Raw genomic sequence first — 18,403 nt, forward strand, 5'->3', positions numbered from 1 at the left:
AATATTACGATTGTTGTACTTTGAATTTCGGGCTCTGCAATTTCACCGGATGTTGTCGTAGATGTCCCGCTAGCGGTTCATCTGCCCAAACAGGACACTTTTTCAGAAAGACGCTAGTCAGACTCCCATATCGATCAATGTGATAGAATCCTTTGGTCTATATCTTAACATTAATACATGTGAACTCATGGCTGTCAAAGATTGTGCGACACCTTCATATAACGGTATTCCAGTGAAAGAAGAACATATTTAGGCATAACCATTACTAAGGATCAGAGCCCAGATTTACAACACACTTCTTACGCAAAAACTTCAGAATACTTTTCAAATATCTTCTTGTCAATCTTCTTAAGATGTGTGTTGCTAGACAATCGTTTTTGCTAGCTATCTAGCTAGCAATGGCAATCATGTTAGCATATTTCGTACTGAGATTACTGTTCTAAAACATGTTCTTTCTTTTAAAATAATCAATACTGGACCATTTCAGATGAAGTCTGTGAGTGAATTGCACATGTTCAATTGCTTTCATGAGCTTATTCTCTCTGCACAGAGTTTAGACAAGGGTTTAGCTATCTTGGAATTAAGAACAAATCCAATAACTTTGTTTTCAAGATTAAAACATTTCCAAGAACCTTTGAGGAATAACAACTTTGCTTAACTTTCTTTGTAAGTCTATAGTTAAGGAAAAAATGGCAGTTATTAAGAAGAAATTTCTTCTTACAGAAGGTTTTGTGAATCTGGGCCCAGAAATTTAGAGGCTTACTAAATTTTAATGCTCTTATTAAAACCCCCCAGAAGCAGTTAAATCAATGGCTACAGAGGGGCTTATCTTTAAAAGGAAGAGTCCTAATAACCAAGGCTGAGATTATTTCTAGGCTAACATATGCCACTCTGTCTTTATATCTTGACAGTAAAAAAAAGCAAAGAGACTAGATGCTTTTCAACTTTCTGTGGAGAAACCGTACCCATTACATTAGGCCAACTGTTGTAATGAACACTTATGAGTTTTACTACCTGAAATAATATTTTTAATATCAATTGGGTAAAACAATTCCTAAGAAGACCCATTTGTATGTGTAACTTTATTCCTCATCATGTCTTCTCTACTTTTGGTGGCCTTAACTTCATGTTGGTTTTCAATTATCAAATAAATCACATTTTATTGATCATATACACATGGTTAGCAGATGTTATTGCAAGTGTAGCGAAATGCTTGTGCTTCTAGTTCCGACAGTGCTGCTATATCTAACATGTAATCGAACAATTCCACAACAACTCCCTAACCACCCTTTGGAGAGCCTTGCGGCGGTGCAGTTGCCGTACCAGGTGGTGATACAGCCCGACAAGATGCTCTCAATTGTGCATCTGTAAAAGTTTGTGAGGGTTTTAGGTGACATGCCAAATTTCTTCAGCTTCCTGAGATTGAAGAGGCGCTGTTGCGCTGTTGCGCCTTCTTCACCACAGTCTGTGTGGGTGGACCATTCAGTTTGTTCGCAATGTGTACGTTGAGGAACTTAAAACTTTCCACCTTCTCGCCTACTGTGCCGTCAATGTGGATAGGGGTGTGCTCCCTCTGCTATTTCCTGAAGTCCACAATCATCTCTTTTGTTTTGTTGACGTTGAGTGAGAGGTTGTTTACTGACACCACACTCCGAGTGCCCTCACCTCCCTGTAGGCTGTCTTGTCATTGTTGGTAATCAAGCCTACTACTGTTGTGTCGTCTGCAAAATGTATTATTGAATTGGAGGCATGCATGTACGCGCCCTTGTTGGGCCCCAGTGTTGAGGATCAGCGAAGTGGAGATGTTGTTTCCTACCTTCACCACCTGGGGGCAGCCAGTCAGAAAGTCCAGGACCCAATTGAACAGGGCGGGGTTGAGACCCAGAGCCTCAAGCTTACTGATGAGCTTGGAGGGTACTATGGTGTTGAATGCTGAGCTATAGTCAATGAACTGTATTCTTACATAGGTATTCCTCTTGTCCAGATGGGATAGGGCAGTGTGCAGTGTGATTGTGATAGCATCATCTGTGGACCTATTAGGTCAGTAAGCAAAGTGTGACAGTTAAGATGGAGGTGATATGATCCTTGACTAGCCTCTCAAAGCACTTCAAGATGACAGAAGTAAGTGCTACAGGGTGATAGTCATTTAGTTCAGTTACCTTTGTCTTCTTGGGTACAGCAACAATGGTGGCCATCTAGAAGCCTGTGGGAACAGCAGACTGGGACAGGGAAAGATTGAATATGCCCGTCAACACACAAACCAGCTGGTCTGCGCTCTGAGGACTCAGCTAGTGATGCTGTCTGGGCCGGCAGCCTTGTGAGGGTTAACAGGTATAAATGTCTTACTCACGTCGGCCACGGAGGAGAGACCCACAGTCCTTGGTTGCGGGCTGTGACGGTGGCACAGAAGTGATTGTCTGTAGACCCTGCCATATGCGTCTCGTGTCTGAGCCATTGAATTGCGACTCCACTTTGTCTCTATACTGACATTTCGCTTGTTTGATTGCATTGCGGAGGGAATAACTACACTGTTTATATTCGGCCATATTCCCAGCAACCTTTCCATGGTTAAATGCGGTAGTTTGCGCTTTCAGTTTTGCGCCAATGCTGCCATCTATCCACGGTTTCTGGTTAAGGTAGGTTTGAATAGTCACTGTAGGTACATCTCCTCCTCCTCATCTCCTGCACTTCCTTATAAACTCACTCACCGAATCAGCGTATACCTCAATATTATTCTCTGAGGCTACCTAGAACATGTCCCAGTTCGCGTGATCAAAACAATCTTGAAGAGTGGATTCCGATTGGTCAGACCAGCGTTGAATAGTCTGTAGTATGGGTACATCCTGTTTGAGTTACTGCCTGTAGGAAGGGAGGAGCAAAATGGAGTCGTGGTCAGATTTGCTGAAAGGAGGGCGGGGGAGGGCCTTGTATGCATTGTGGAAGTTAGAGTAGCAGTGATCCAGTGTTTTACCAGCGCGAGTGCTAGTCAATATGCTGATAGAATTTAGGTAACCTTGTTGTTTAACAAATTTGCTTTGTTAAAAAACCCAGCTACAATAAATTCAGACTCAGGATATGTGGTTTCCAGTTTGCATAATGTCCAGTGAAGTTCCCAGAATGGCCGACGTGGTATCAGCTTGAGGGGGGATATACACGGCTGTGACGATAACCGAGGAGAATTCCCTTGGGAGATAATACGGTCGGCATTTGATTGTGAGGAATTCTAGGTCAGGTGAACAAAAGGACTTGAGTATGTTGTTACAATTACACCATGAGTCATTAATCAGGAAACATACACCTCCGCCCTTCTTCTTCCCGGAGGGATGTTTTTTTCTGTCGGCGCGACGCACAAATAATCCAGGTGGCTGTACCGTCTCCGACAGCATATACCAAGAGAGCCATGTTTCCGTGAAACAGAGTATGTTACAAGCCCTGATGTCTCTCTGGAAAGCATCCCTTGCCGTAATTTTGTCTACCTTGTTATCTAGCGACTGGACATTAGCAAGTAACATACTCAGAAGTGGTGGGTGGTGTGCACCTTCTGACCAGAAGACCGCTCTGTCTACCTTTTCTCCTGCAACATTGTTTTGGGTCAACCTCTGGAATCAATTCAAATTCCCTGAGTGGTTCGGACCAAGGATCCGCTTCAGGAAAGTCGTATTCTTGGTATGTTGACGTCGCTCTGATTTCCAGTAGTTCTTCCTGGCTGTACTGTATGTCATAACACGTACGGTTTTCTGGGCTAACAATGTAAGAAATAATACATAAAAAAGCTAAATACTGCAAAGTTTCCTAAGAAACGAGGCAGCATTTTCTGTCGGCGCCCTCTTGAGCTTTGTTCCAGTGAAACTCTGCTTTTCATTGGCAGGTTTTGTTGTCATGGTCCTTAATTTCTAAGAATAATTTTTCTCCACACAGATATTACATATGGAATAATCGGGACAGGATTGTATAAAAAAAAAATACTTCTTTGTTTTTAGAATATTGGTTACAAAATAATATCCTATTGGTGAGCCAACTGGTAAATGCAGAGGGTTTTTTACTTTATCTTGGCCAGGTCGCAGTTGCAAATGAGAACTTGTTCTCAACTAGCCTACCTGGTTAAATAAAGGTAAAATAAAATAAATAAATAAAATAGTTATAAGTCATTCTACAAGGTCCCTGTAACACCTAAAGATTGTGCAATAGTTTTAGATGCCATTCCCTCAGGTGTTGCTTTATTATTCAGGAACGTGTCGAGACCTGACCATCAGAACATACCTACGATTAACCCTGTTTTCTCATCAGTAGGAAAGATTTGTTTTTATTTCAGTACATTCAACAACAATAGAGCTGTATGAGCCTTGTTTCAACAGGATGCCATGCCTGATTGGAATGGTTTTATTGATATGATCTGTTGGGAAAAAGTTTGGACGTTGCACACATGTAACGGATGTGAAACCGCTAGCTTAGTTAGCGGTGGTTCGCGCTAAATGAGTGTTTCAATCGGTGACGTCACTTGCTCTGAGACCTTGAAGTAGTGGTTCCCCTTTGCTCTGCAAGGACCGCGGCTTTTGTGGAGCGATGGGTAACAATGCTTCGAGGGTGACTGTTGTCGATGTGTGCAGAGGGTCAAAAGTTATACTGTTACACACATACATAGCTACTTATTAACTAAACAAAATTAATTAGTTTAATGAATTAGTTAATTAGTTCATTAACTAAATGAAGGAAGTTTATTTAAAAAGTATTCATAAACATTATCCTGCCAACCACTATATGAAGAAGTTTAAGAAAAACATAAATTCAAATTGTACCTTTTGTAATGACCACCCAGAAACAGTGTTGCATCTTTTTTGGCATTGTATTCATGTAAGGAAACTGTGGCAAGGCATCAGTAGGTTTATAGTGGAACACATTTATGATGATTTTACACTATTATGGAGAGATGTACTGCTTTGATTCTTTACCTACGATAGAAATAAGTTAAAACAATTTTATGTAATTAATTTAATATTTTTGGGGGGACAAATTTCATATTCACAAATGTTAACTTTTCTTACCTTAAAAAAATATATGTAACTATATTTTAAGACAATTCAATACTCTACCAACAACAAAGCTGCTAGAATTATAAATGTGTGTATGTGGTCAATTATGGTTAATATAGATGTTCTGCATGGGGATACAGGTGAGCTCTTGGCCACAGCGACCAACGAGAGGCGGTTCATGACAGAAGGGGCGAGGAGGAGACCGACAGCGACCAACGAGAGGCGGTTCATGACAGAAGGGGCGAGGAGGATACCGACAGTGACCAACGAGAGGCGGTTCATGACAGAAGGGGCGAGGAGGATACCGACAGCGACCAACGAGAGGCGGTTCATGACAGAAGGGGCGAGGAGGATACCGACAGCGACCAACGAGAGACGGTTCATGACAGAAGGGGCGAGGAGGATACCGACAGTGACCAACGAGAGGCGGTTCATGACAGAAGGGGCGAGGAGGATACTGACAGCGACCAACGAGAGGCGGTTCATGACAGAAGGGGCGAGGAGGATACCGACAGCGACCAACGAGAGGCGGTTCATGACAGAAGGGGCGAGGAGGATACCGACAGCGACCAACGAGAGGCGGTTCATGACAGAAGGGGCGAGGAGGATCCTGACAGCGACCAACGAGAGGCGGTTCATGACAGAAGGGGCGAGGAGGACCACAGCAAACGAGAGGCGGTTCATGACAGAAGGGGGAAGGATACCGACAGTGACCAACGAGAGGTGTCATGACAGAAGAGCCAGTATTATTAACCATTGCGGTTCATGACAGAAGGGGCGAAATGGAAATCCATTGATTGTATTATGATTAACCATTGATCTAAGGAAACGGAGGCGGTCCATTGATTGTATTATATTAACCATTGGGCTTGAAAGAAGGAAGAATTCGGGGAGTCCTCTTTCTACCACCCGGTTAGTAACTTACTTAGACCATTCAAACTGCTCTCAAGTGGGAAATTGTATTTTTGTGTCCACAGGACCAGTATTATTAACCATTGCTCTAAGGAAATGGAAATCCATTGATTGTATTATATTAACCATTGCTCTAAGGAAATGGAAATCCATTGATTGTATATACTGTAGGCCTACACCTCAATTTGTTTTGTTAAACCAAAGGGCCAATATTAATTATGATTTAATTGTGCCAATGTGGTGGTGTGAGTTCTCCTAAGAAAAACACAAATTACAATGTTAGATGGTCCATAGGTCTTTGTATTAGACAAGGCCAACTTTGCATTGCATAGGTATGCTAGAAACAACAGAAACCTATTTCCCCCCTCCTTAGGTCAGGGTCCATTTCCTGGGGTACTAGATATGTATATTCTGGGTGGAGGTCTATCAGAGGTCCGGGCCAGTCTGCTGGCTAACAAAGGCTTCGTGGTTCTGGCGCTGGCCTACTATGGCTACCAGGACATGCCCAGAAATGTTCCTAAACACTTTGACCGGGAATACTTTGAAGAGGCCATTACATTCCTGAGGAGACAGCCACAGGTTAGTGGAGGAAGACGAGCAGGTGTAGAAGTGGTGATTAGGCTCGTCATGTCCATGTAATGTCCAGGCCCAGAGTTTCCCAAAAGCAACATGGTACTAAGATCGTCGTAATTCAATTGAAACTAAATGGATGAAAGATGTTCTTAGTGCTAATGATGTTTTTAGGAAACACAGCCCAGCACTATTACTCTGAGACGCATCATGACTATGGGCCATTTGTCCCATTAGAAGAAAATATCACCTTGAGATTCCTCTCACTAAACTTTTAGATATTTTTTTTAGCTGTGTAAAAGCTGCCATCTACTGGCTGTTGTTTGCTCTACACTAGGGCTGTCCCCTACCATAAAAAATAAATAAATCTTGGTCGACCAAGAATCGTCTGTTCTTTCGAACCAAATTGATTTTCCATATATAGACACATCCAATGTTATTTAATCAAATCGACTATATGCGCTGAGCTTGTCTGATGCTTTAAGCAAATAATAAGATTAACAAATAATTAAGATTAACACACAAAAGCCAAGAGGGAGTCGACCCCAATTGATTTGATTGTGCCGCCTGACTCAGACTTGCTGCGCTGTGTTAAAAAAAGAAGTGATTTTGTGTCGAGCACCTCTATTCTCTCTCCTCCCTGCTACAGTGACCACCACAGAACATCAGTGTGTATAGCGCTGTCTCTCTCTCCTCCCTGCTACAGCGACCACCACAGAACATCAGTGTGTATAGCGCTGTCTCTCTCTCCTCCCTGCTACAGCGACCCCCACAGAACATCAGTGTGTCTAGTGCTGTCTCTCTCTCCTCCCTGCTACAGCGACGACCACAGAACATCAGTGTGTATAGCGCTGTCTCTCTCTCCTCCCTGCTACAGCGACCACCACAGAACATCAGTGTGTATAGTGCTGTCTCTCTCTCCTCCCTGCTACAGCGACCACCACAGAACATCAGTGTGTATAGCGCTGTCTCTCTCTCCTCCCTGCTACAGCGACCACCACAGAACATCAGTGTGTATAGCGCTGTCTCTCTCTCCTCCCTGCTACAGCGACCACCACAGAACATCAGTGTGTATAGTGCTGTCTCTCTCTCCTCCCTGCTACAGTGACCACTACAGAACATCTGTGTGTATAGTGCTGTCTCTCTCTCTCCTCCCTGCTACAGCGACCACCACAGAACATCAGTGTGTATAGCGCTGTCTCTCTCTCCTCCCTGCTACAGCGACCACCACAGAACATCAGTGTGTATAGTGCTGTCTCTCTCTCCTCCCTGCTACAGCGACCAACACAGAACATCAGTGTGTCTAGTGCTGTCTCTCTCTCCTCCCTGCTACAGCGACGACCACAGAACATCAGTGTGTATAGCGCTGTCTCTCTCTCCTCCCTGCTACAGCGACCACCACAGAACATCAGTGTGTATAGCGCTGTCTCTCTCTCCTCCCTGCTACAGCGACCACCACAGAACATCAGTGTGTATAGCGCTGTCTCTCTCTCCTCCCTGCTACAATGACCACCACAGAACATCAGTGTGTATAGCGCTGTCTCTCTCTCCTCCCTGCTGCGGTGACCACCACAGAACATCAGTGTGTATAGCGCTGTCTCTCTCTCCTCCCTGCTATAGCGACCACCACAGAACATCAGTGTGTATAGCGCTGTCTCTCTCTCTCCTCCCTGCTGCAGTGACCACCACAGAACATCAGTGTGTATAGCGCTGTCTCTCTCTCCTCCCTGCTACAGCGACCACCACAGAAGATCAGTGTGTCGAGCACCCGTATTCTCTCTCTCCTCCCTGCTACAGTAACCGCCACAGAACAGCAGTGTGTATAGCGCTGTCTCTCTCTCTCCTCCCTGCTACAGCGACCAACACAGAACATCAGTGTGTATAGTGCTGTCTCTCTCTCTCCTCCCTGCTACAGAACATCAGTGTGTATAGCGCTGTCTCTCTCTCTCCTCCCTGCTACAGCGACCACCACAGAACATCAGTGTGTATAGCGCTGTCTCTCTCTCTCCTCCCTGCTGCAGCGACCACCACAGAACATCAGTGTGTATAGCGCTGTCTCTCTCTCCTCCCTGCTACAGCGACCACCACAGAACATCAGTGTGTATAGCGCTGTCTCTCTCTCTCCTCCCTGCTGCAGCGACCACCACAGAACATCAGTGTGTATAGCGCTGTCTCAATAGGACCTGACCTATAGCATATCACCGTAACATGTGACCAATAGGACCTGACCTATAGCATATCACCGTAACATGTGACCAATAGGGCCCGACCTATAGCATATCACCGTAACACGTGACCAATAGGACCTGACCTATAGCATATCACCGTAACATGTGACCAATAGGACCTGACCTATAGCATATCACCGTAACATGTGACCAATAGGACCTGACCTATACCATATCACCGAAACATGTGACCAATAGGACCTGACCTATAGCATATCACCGTAACATGTGACCAATAGGACCTGACCTATAGCATATCATAATAACCCGTAACATGTGACCAATAGGACCTGACCTATAGCATATCACCGTAACATGTGACCAATAGGACCTGACCGATAGCATATCACCGTAACATGTGACCAATAGGACCTGACCTATAGCATATCATAATAACCGTAACGTGACCAATAGGGCCTGACCTATAGCATATCATAATAACATGTGACCAATAGGACCTGACCTATAGCATATCACCGTAACATGTGACCAATAGGACCTGACCGACAGCATATCACCGTAACATGTGACCAATAGGACCTGACCTACAGCATATCACCGTAACATGTGACCAATAGGACCTGACCTATAGCATATCACCGTAACATGTGACCAATAGGACCTGACCTATAGCATATCACCGTAACATGTGACCAATAGGACCTGACCTATAGCATATCACCGTAACATGTGACCAATAGGACCTGACCTATAGCATATCACCGTAACACGTGACCAATAGGACCTGACCTATAGCATATCATAATAACCGTAACATGTGACCAATAGGACCTGACCAATAGCATATCACCGTAACATGTGACCAATAGGACCTGACCTATAGCATATCACCGTAACATGTGACCAATAGGGCCCGACCTATAGCATATCACCGTAACACGTGACCAATAGGACCTGACCTATAGCATATCACCGTAACACGTGACCAATAGGACCTGACCTATAGCATATCATAATAACCGTAACATGTGACCAATAGGACCTGACCTATAGCATATCACCGTAACATGTGACCAATAGGACCTGACCTATAGCATATCATAATAACCGTAACACGTGACCAATAGGACCTGACCTATAGCATATCATAATAACCGTAACACGTGACCAATAGGACCTGACCTACAGCATATCACCGTAACACGTGACCAATAGGACCTGACCTACATCATATCGCCGTAACACGTGACCAATAGGACCTGACCTACAGCATATCACCGTAACACGTGACCAATAGGACCTGACCTACAGCATATCACCCTAACATGTGACCAATATGACCTGACCTATAGCATATCATAATAACCGTAACATGTGACCCGCAAAATGGATGCAGAGGACGTGACAAATAAACTGGAAAACTGGGGGAGTGTTTTCTGGTTGCGCAGGAGGTTAAAGGGAATGAATTTGACTACTTTGTGGAATATACTGGAGATCATGCAAAATAATTAAGGAGCCAGCACTGCTTGTTATGTGTGCCTATTGTTTTTGTTCAAGCGAATTATTCAATGGTCGCGTTTGTTATTTTAAATTAACTTAAAATGCTTGATTGCATTTCACATCACGAATGACTCGTATCCTGTTTGATTACATGAATGACTAAATTATTTATTAATAGAGTAGCCTATATAATTATTGAAATATAGGCCTAAGTAAGTTACGGCGTTAAGACTATAAACAGGATGAGTTCTTAGGTCTACAGCTCGCTGGTGGTTATACAAGGCTGCTAACTAACCCTACTAATGATAATGACATGGTGGTTCTATACTAAGTCTACTAATGATAATGACATGGTGGTTCTATACTAAGTCTACTAATGATAATGACAGTGGTTCTATACTAACCCTACTAATGATAATGACATGGTGGTTCTATACTAAGTCTACTAATGATAATGACATGGTGGTTCTATACTAACCCTACTAATGATAATGACATGGTGGTTCTACACTAAGTCTACTAATGATAATGACATGGTGGTTCTATACTAAGTCTACTAATGATAATGACATGGTGGTTCTATACTAAGTCTACTAATGATAATGACATGGTGGTTCTATACTAAGTCTACTAATGATAATGACATGGTGGTTCTATACTAACCCTACTAATGATAATGACATGGTGGTTCTATACTAACCCTACTAATGATAATGACATGGTGGTTCTATACTAACCCTACTAATGATAATGACATGGTGGTTCTATACTAACCCTACTAATGATAATGACATGCTGGTTCTATACTAACCCTACTAATGATAATGACATGGTGGTTCTATACTAAGTCTACTAATGATAATGACAGTGGTTCTATACTAACCCTACTAATGATAATGACATGGTGGTTCTATAATAAGTCTACTAATGATAATGACATTACTTATTATTATAATGATGATTTTAATAATAACAATAATGAAGCAGATCAAGGAAAAAGGAGGGTTATTCATTTAATTTTTTTTTTTAATTTTACCATTTGGATCAGTGTAAACAACACTAAATAAATTATAAATAATATCAAGAGGCTGGTCTAACGAAAAAAAGAGAGTGTAAAACATTTATTACAACATAGTAAAGATTTTTTAAAACAACTGAAATTGTTGCGTGAAGCTTGGTGCTCACCGACTCCTTAGGCTATCAACCAAACTGTCGATCAGGCAACGGAAGCAGGATCTGCTTTATTTCTGTAGATATATTGACGATTTCTAAAGCCGGGCACATTTAACAATTAGAATATTGATTTATAGACCTAATTAAGTTGGTTTCCTCTCTCCTCACTTTTCTTATACAATAAGGCAAGGGCTGTTTTCTCGTCTCCTAACTCTGCTGCCTCCGCTGCATTGTTCTCAACACCAATATGCTGGGTAACGTTGCTGTTATGCACAAAGCAACATGGTCTAGGAAAAGTCGTCAATTCAACAGAGCACTAATGTGTTTCAGAACCGTGGACAGCGACCACTATCCATCCATGGGAGAAAGCGCATTTGTGTCAGGAGAATTCTATACTCCTGTTCATTGATCAATTCAATTAGGATACCCTTAGTCTGTTATATCAGGATTTGTAAGATACTGATAGAAAAGGAAACAGACAAGAGGCCCAGTCTACCAAAGTTAAATGTTTATTCGCGGGAACGTTCTGACGTGTACAGTACAGGACCTTCAATTTATAGCGACACACTTCCACACCAACCATCAAATCAGCCCGCCAACAGAGCCTAGGGGAGTACGTGAGAATAATGTCTTCCAACCCTCCCCTAAGATAGGGAGAGTGTCATGCTTAGGTGTAATAGGTGGCAGGGAAGTCAGGCGCAGGAGAGTCAAAAGGAGTGTAAAATGGCGTCTTTTAATAAAGTCCCCCGAGTATGCTCCATAACACTAAATGTACGTACAAACAAACAAACATGGGTACATGGGCACACTACACTGACAATAAAACAATCTGACAAAGACATGAGGGGAAACAGAGGGTTAAATACACAACAGGTAATGAATGGGATTGAAAACAGGTGTGTGGGAAGACAAGACAAAACCAATGGAAAATGAAAAAAGGATCAATGATGGCTAGAAGACCGGTGACGTCGAACGCCGAGCACCGCCCGAACAAGGAGAGGCAACGACTTCGGCAGAAGTCATGACAGAGAGACCTGGGACTGGGAAGTTCTCAGTGTCACAGCCAAGGTCTCCCCGGATCTGGCTCAGACAGATAGTCTGTTCTCAAAACACTAGACACACTGTTCCCAAAACGTTGATTCTGACTAAAACCACACACAGTATTATAATATAATCATCGAATGAGTCTAACACTTACACACATGTATTATAATAATCTAATGCTTCAAATTAATTTCATACGATCACATGGTATCAGGCCTATGGTTTCAGGACTGTAACATTCTAATCATTTATTAAAACACATTTCCTTATCAATTTGTTATAAAATAATATACTTTTTTGTTTTGCCACCATTGTTCTTACATAATATAACCATATACAATTTCAGTAGCACAGTAGCACAGTAGCACATAGACTGATGGGCTGTGCCATCCTAATGGCCCCCACAGTGGATCAGTCCACTCAGACAGGCGTGAACCAGAAGGGTGGCTTGGACAACATGATTTAAAATATATCCATTTTTGTATTTTCTTTTTTGCTACTGCTCGACTAAAGAAATCTCGGTCGGCCAAGAGCCTATCAACCAGTCGACTAAATGGGATCAGCCCTACTCTATATCTATACATCAACAGAACAGCACAATTCATAACAGTGGCACAACCCAGAACAATGCTCTTTATGTTTAATATTTAACTATCTATTTATTGATTTGTCAAAACCAGTTTACCTTGATTGTCTGTAATGATTTTAAGTCTCTTGACAAACCATTTTATTTTCCTCTAGGTCCAGGGTCTAGGAATAGGAATCCTGTCCATCTCGAAGAGTGGCGACCTGGCTCTGTCCATGGCCTCTTTCTGGCATCGAAGGCACAGTCTGGATCAACGGCTACAACGCTAATATCGTGACGCCGCTGCACTACAAAGACCTCGTCATCCCTCCCTTCGTGCCAATCCTAGAGAACATCACCCTCTTACCGTCTGGCCACTTCGATGTCCGAGACACCGTCCAGGACCCAGATACTGAGGGGAACCGCGGTTCTTTGATCCCAATAGAACGTTCCAGTTCTAGGTTCCTCTTCGCCGTCTCGGAGGACGACAGGAACTGGAACAGGTGTCTCTTTGCCCAGCAGGCCGCAGCCCGGCTGAGGCATCATGGGAAAGAGAACTTTGAGGTGGTGACGTACCCCAGGGCGGGTCATTTGCTGGAGGTGCCCTACATGCCCCACTGCCCGTCTGGCTTCCACTCTGCGGTGGGTAAAGTGGTGGAGTTTGGAGGAGAGGTTAAAGCCCACCATGAGGCTCAGCTGGATCTGTGGAGGAGGGTCCAGGAGTTCTTCAGGAAACACCTGAAGGGCAGCAGCAACACTGGCCAGAAAGCCAGGCTGTAACACGAAGAGAATGGCTACCTTCCAGGTCGATGTTTGGACAGGTGTTTAATATATCAGCTAATTAGGGGACGACAAGCGTTCAGTCTGCTGCACAGACCCTCTGGACGCTTTAGTCTATTGCGCCTGGTTAAATTGTGCTTAGGATCATTTAACTGGTTAGTTGTGAGAAATATGTGATTATTGAAGAAATCTATTTGCTTCATTTACTATCATCCTAAAATAAGATATTGAATTATTTAGCCATATCTAATTGATGTATATTACAGTACTTTCCATTATGTGTTACTACAGTTACACAATCTGACGTTTTGACCACATCAAATTGGGGGGAATTACCCAGCCTTTTTTTTTTACCTCTGATTGGCGACGTTAGTATATACATTAATACACGATGACACATGATCAATTAGTTAAAACAGATCTGTCTTTTCTTTTGGACTGTTGATTTTGTCATACGTGCTCTTGGGGTCGCGGAGTTTAGAACGCCGTGAGAATGACACAGAGTTTAGAACGCTGTGAGAATGACACAGAGTTTAGAATGCAGTGAGAATGACACAGAGTTTAGAATACAGTGAGAATGACACAGAGTTTAGAATACAGTGAGAATGACACAGAGTTTAGAATGCAGTGAAAATGACAGTTTAGAATGCGTGAGAATGACACAGAGTTTAGAACACAGTGAGAATGACACAGAGTTTAGAACACCGTGAGAATGACACAGAGTTTAGAACACCGTGAGAATGACACAGAGTTTAGAACACAGTGAGAATGACACAGAGTTTAGAACACCGTGAGAATGACACAGTTTAGAACACCGTGAGAATGACACAGAGTTTAGAACACCGTGAGAATGACACAGAGTTTAGAACACCGTGAGAATGACACAGAGTTTAGAACACCGTGAGAATGACACAGAGTTTAGAACACCGTGAGAATGACACAGAGTTTAGAACACCGTGAGAATGACACAGAGTTTAGAACACCGTGAGAATGACACAGAGTTTAGAACACCGTGAGAATGACACAGAGAGTTTAGAATACAGTGAGAATGACACAGAGTTTAGAATACAGTGAGAATGACACAGAGAGTTTAGAACATTGTGAGAATGACACAGAGAGTTTAGAACACTGTGAGAATGACACAGAGAGTTTAGAACACTGTGAGAATGACACAGAGTTTAGAACACTGTGAGAATGACACAGAGAGTTTAGAACACTGTGAGAATGACACAGAGAGTTTAGAACACCGTGAGAATGACACAGAGAGTTTAGAACACTGTGAGAATGACACAGAGAGTTTAGAACACCGTGAGAATGACACAGAGAATGCACGGTCTCTATAAAAGTCGCTGCCCACACACCAATACACGGATTTCACTTAAATAGCATGTTTTGGGAATTCTTATATGGGGACACTCAAAGACTCATCTTAAATGAATCATTGTTTATTGTCAGGTTCCAACAAACTTAATGTGCCATATTGAACGTCTGTTAGAAGCGCTGCTGGGGCAGTCCCAGCACCTATCTTATGTACGGCTATACACAGACAAGTTATATTTGCATGATTTAGCATAATTAATTAATCATGACAGTTTTTCATTCATTCATGTGACCAATACTGGTTCATAACATAGGACAGACCAATACCTCACGAGGCTTCTTCTCTCTTAAGCTGAGACTTTGAAACTGAGATGTTTTTCGTTCTCAAAACAAAGGTCTGGGCGTACTGCCAAATTGCAGCTACTGATGGTGAGGATTCATTCAGTCACTTGCATGAACACAGAAATTGTTTTATAGAAAAGCACAAGCACAGAAATGGTTTTATAGAAAAGCACAAGCAGAGAACATAAAAATTGGTAAACAGAAAAGGACAAGTATAACATTTCCATCACAAGCAGCCAACGGTTGTCACTGTTGATATCCTATGGCGGGTTGTGATTCATTGATGTTAACAGAAAAAGGTTGTTCTCTTTTCCGTGATGGCAGTCTCCCGAAATCAACATCTGCCATTTCAAAATATAGATTAAAGCCTTCTGCAAATTCTCATCTAACCAACCATGTATAGGTTATTCCAAGTTTCCGTGAGGCCTTTAAATAGTGTTTAGATAAACAGCGCTACACTCAACATTTACCCCATTCTATTGGTGTCAGCGTGATATTGATGGAAGCGATTTACAAAAAAAGTGCAACACTTCAAAATGTACCGAGCTGTCTTCTACAAAAATTGTCCTCTCATCATTGATGTACACATTATTCCCAGATTCCGTTTTTTATCTGTTAGATTTATTACGTTCTCCACAAGTAGAGTGTCTGGTTTAGTTGGTGAGTTGGTATTGGGCCTAACTTTGCCTGCTCATATTTGTTTAAAATCACATGATGAACATCATGGTAAAAGTTCATGGAACCTCATTTCTCCCCTCATGCAATTTATTTCAATGTGATAATCAATAGGAGTGATTGACAAACAGTGCCCCCACCCCCCTGAAAAAATACAAAATAAAAGCACGTTAAATGTCTTTGTGTTTCAGAATTTTCCAAAAAGACATTGACTGTGTGACTCGCAGCCGTTGTCTCGGTCTCCTCCCTGCTGCAGCAACCACCACATAATGTCAGTGTTTATCATGCTGTCCGTGTTGCTGAAACATAATTAAAGCCATTTCTGACTGAAGTTACGTGACCAGTTATATAATTATAACTCCGTTATTCCAGAAGAGGTTTCGGACAGGATTCGGTTTTTTTCTTCTTCAAACTGACCCCTTGGAAATAAAAAATCCCAATAAATTTACAGTTATGAAGGAAGCCTGGAGTTGATCTTTCTAGGTGTGAAGATACAGTATTTCAACATGTCAAGGTGTGAAGATACAGTATTTCAACATGTCAAGGTGTGAAGATATAGTATTTCAACATGTCAAGGTGTAAAGATACAGTATTTCAACATGTCAAGGTGTGAAGATACAGTATTTCAACATGTCAAGGTGATGGGGTCACACTGATAACTCCAGCTTGGTTCCCAAGTTTCTAAACCATACCAAACCATCTTTCCTTTTAGTGTCTCCATAATATTCACTTTCTCATCCCAGCCTTCAGATGTGAGATAAACAGTGCACTTGCGATGCATTTTAAGGCTACGGATGAGAAAGATAACTTATCATTTGCCACAAGCCACCAAACATGTGGAAGAAGGTGCTCTGGTCAGATGAAACCAAAAATTGAACTTTTTGGCAACAATGCAAAATGTTATGTTTGGCGTAAAAGCAACACAGCTCATCACCCTGAACACACTATCCCCACTGTCAAACATGATGGTGGCAGCATCATGGTTTGGGCCTGCTTTTCTTCAGCAGGGACAGGGAAGATGGTTAAAATTGATGGGAAGATGGATGGAGCCAAATACATTTACATTACATTTAAGTCATTTAGCAGACGCTCTTATCCAGAGCGACTTACAAATTGGATACAGGACCATTCTGGAAGAAAACCTGATGGAGTCTGCAAAAGACCTGAGACTGGGACGGAGATTTGTCTTCCAACAAGACAATGATCCAAAACATAAAGCAAAATCTACAATGGAATGGTAGGTGTTAGAATGGCCAAGTGTTAGAATGGTAGGTGTTAGAATGGCCAAGTCAAAGTCCAGACCTGAATCCAATTGAGAATCTGTGGAAAGAACTGAAAACTGCTGTTCACAAATGCTCTCCATCCAACCTCACTGAGCTCGAGCTGTTTTGCAAGGAGGAATGGGAAAAAATTTCAGTCTCTCGATGTGCAAAACTGATAGAGACATACCCCAAGCGACTCACAGCTGTAATTGCAGCAAGAGGTGGCGCTACAAAGTATTAACTTAAGGGGGCTGAATAATTTTGCACGCCCAATTTTTCAGTTTTTGATCTGTTAAAAAAGTTTGAAATATCCAATAAATGTCGTTCCACTTAATGATTGTGTCCCACTCGTTGTTGATTCTTCACAAAAAAATACAGTTTTATATCTTTATGTTTGAAGCCTGAAATGTGGCAAAAGGTCGCAAAGTTCAAGGGGGCCGAATACTTTCGCAAGGCACTGTATATATATATATATATTTTACAAGATTCCAGTTCTAAAATCGCAAACACTTATGAGGATTGTGTTTTCGGCTCCTATGAGATGCAAAACGTTCCATAAACACACATGTCATATACAGGCTATTTTCAATTTCCATGAAATAGAAATGTTTGAAATACTGGCGTAATCACAACACGGCAAGTCATCCTATGCTTGTTTTTCCACCCTTATGAACACAGGGATGGGCAGCTGTGGTCCTCAAGGTGCCACAGTGTGTGCTTTTCTCCCTCAAACTATCAACTGATTGAGACCAGGGAAATCAAATGTGCCCAATCTGAGCAATCAGGAACAGTTGTGGATCGATTAAGGACCAGAGAGTTGTGTAACGCCAAGTCCTCATATTACCATAACCTTTGTTATAACCTGATGGCAACAGAGCTGGGACGATAAACCGGAAATGGTCAACGCCGACGGTACCAACCATTTATCATGGATATTTGACTGATATTGATCATCGGAATAAGTAGGCTATGCTAGAGAAATGTGAAGTTGGAAATTAAATAAGTCTGCTAATATTGGCTTCTGCTAACAGTAAAATTGAT

The 18,403-nt window shown here is 42.3% G+C and overlaps 1 pseudogene; it reads left to right on the top strand.

The window, feature by feature from the left end:
* LOC135505666 (acyl-coenzyme A thioesterase 1-like) overlaps positions 1 to 13,924 on the top strand; it is a 43,774-nt pseudogene extending 29,850 nt beyond the window's left edge.
* Positions 13,925 to 18,403: the final 4,479 nt, after the last annotated feature.

This window comes from Oncorhynchus masou, chromosome 19 (assembly GCF_036934945.1).
Source record: "Oncorhynchus masou masou isolate Uvic2021 chromosome 19, UVic_Omas_1.1, whole genome shotgun sequence".
Taxonomy (NCBI): domain Eukaryota; kingdom Metazoa; phylum Chordata; class Actinopteri; order Salmoniformes; family Salmonidae; genus Oncorhynchus; species Oncorhynchus masou.